Consider the following 2,500-nt stretch of genomic DNA (forward strand, 5'->3'; position numbering starts at 1 on the left):
CCCTCGTCTATTGAGACGGAGACAGAAAGAGCTTCGCTCAAAGGATCCAGCAAACCAGGTTTCAAGGAACAGAGACGGCAAGAAGGACTTTGAGAATAGAGACGGACGTGCTGCCGATCAAAGGAGCGGGCAACCCTCGTCTATTGAGACGGAGACAGAAAGAGCTTCGCTCAAAGGATCCAGCAAACCAGGTTTCAAGGAACAGAGACGGCAAGAAGGACTTTGTGGATAGAGACGGACGTGCTGCCGATCAAAGGAGCGGGCAACCCTCGTCTATTGAGACGGAGACAGAAAGAGCTTCGCTCAAAGGATCCAGCAAACCAGGTTTCAAGGAACAGAGACGGCAAGAAGGACTTTGTGGATAGAGACGGACGTGCTGCCGATCAAAGGAGCGGGCAACCCTCGTCTATTGAGACGGAGACAGAAAGAGCTTCGCTCAAAGGATCCAGCAAACCAGGTTTCATGGAACAGAGACGGCAAGAAGGACTTTGTGGATAGAGACGGACGAGCGGCCGATCAAAGGAGCGGGCAACCCTCGTCTATTGAGACGGAGACAGAAAGAGCTTCGCTCAAAGGATCCAGCAAACCAGGTTTCATGGAACAGAGACGGCAAGAAGGACTTTGTGGATAGAGACGGACGAGCGGCCGATCAAAGGAGCGGGCAACCCTCGTCTATTGAGACGGAGACAGAAAGAGTTCGCTCAAAGGATCCAGCAAACCAGGTTTCAAGGAACAGAGACGGCAAGAAGGACTTTGTGGATAGAGACGGACGTGCTGCCGATCAAAGGAGCGGGCAACCCTCGTCTATTGAGACGGAGACAGAAAGAGCTTCGCTCAAAGGATCCAGCAAACCAGGTTTCATGGAACAGAGACGGCAAGAAGGACTTTGTGGATAGAGACGGACGTGCTGCCGATCAAAGGAGCGGGCAACCCTCGTCTATTGAGACGGAGACAGAAAGAGCTTCGCTCAAAGGATCCAGCAAACCAGGTTTCATGGAACAGAGACGGCAAGAAGGACTTTGTGGATAGAGACGGACGAGCGGCCGATCAAAGGAGCGGGCAACCCTCGTCTATTGAGACGGAGACAGAAAGAGCTTCGCTCAAAGGATCCAGCAAACCAGGTTTCATGGAACAGAGACGGCAAGAAGGACTTTGTGGATAGAGACGGACGAGCGGCCGATCAAAGGAGCGGGCAACCCTCGTCTATTGAGACGGAGACAGAAAGAGCTTCGCTCAAAGGATCCAGCAAACCAGGTTTCATGGAACAGAGACGGCAAGAAGGACTTTGTGGATAGAGACGGACGTGCTGCCGATCAAAGGAGCGGGCAACCCTCGTCTATTGAGACGGAGACAGAAAGAGCTTCGCTCAAAGGATCCAGCAAACCAGGTTTCATGGAACAGAGACGGCAAGAAGGACTTTGTGGATAGAGACGGACGAGCGGCCGATCAAAGGAGCGGGCAACCCTCGTCTATTGAGACGGAGACAGAAAGAGCTTCGCTCAAAGGATCCAGCAAACCAGGTTTCATGGAACAGAGACGGCAAGAAGGACTTTGTGGATAGAGACGGACATGCTGCCGATCAAAGGAGCGGGGGACACTGGTCTCCAGAGACGGGAGAGACGGAAGAAGCAGGTCTCAAGGGAGAGAGACGGACATGCTGTCGATCAAAGGAGCGGGGGACACTGGTCTCCAGAGACGGGAGAGACGGAAGAAGCAGGTCTCAAGGGAAAGAGACGGACATGCTGCCGATCAAAGGAGCGGGGGACACTGGTCTCCAGAGACGGGAAAGACGGAAGAAGCAGGTCTCAAGGGAGAGAGACGGACATGCTGTCGATCAAAGGAGCGGGGGACACTGGTCTCCAGAGACGGGAGAGACGGAAGAAGCAGGTCTCAAGGGAAAGAGACGGACATGCTGCCGATCAAAGGAGCGGGGGACACTGGTCTCCAGAGACGGGAAAGACGGAAGAAGCAGGTCTCAAGGGAAAGAGACGGACATGCTGTCGATCAAAGGAGCGGGGGACACTGGTCTCCAGAGACGGGAGAGACGGAAGAAACAGGTCTCAAGGGAGAGAGAGTGTCTAGCAGTCTGTCTCTTGAGACAGTAACAAAGAGGCCTTCAATCCAAGGATCAAATAGGCCGAGTTTCAATGAACAGAGACTGATAGGTCTGAAGAGAAATTGTCAGACAGCTAGGTCTCAAGGGATGCAGTCGGGCAGGTAGCCGATCAAAGGAGCGAGTGATATTGGTCTCATGAGACGGAAACAGAGAGGTCTTTGTCTAAATGAGGAAAAAATTTTTTTTTTCACTACCGCAATGAAAGTTTTGTTAGAGGCTTTTGTGTTTGCGGACAACTGAATAATGATGCATTTGCAAGATTTGGGGCTGGTTTGGACTCTTTTTGAGAAGATTTGTATGATATCGGGGGCACTCTATAGTTGTCTTGGCTATTTATGTGGGCACAGTGATGTGGCAAATGATGTCGGCGATGATGAAGCCAGG

Source organism: Rhopilema esculentum, chromosome 11 (assembly GCF_057945365.1).
Source record: "Rhopilema esculentum isolate cy_ngs chromosome 11, ASM5794536v1, whole genome shotgun sequence".
Lineage (NCBI taxonomy): Eukaryota > Metazoa > Cnidaria > Scyphozoa > Rhizostomeae > Rhizostomatidae > Rhopilema > Rhopilema esculentum.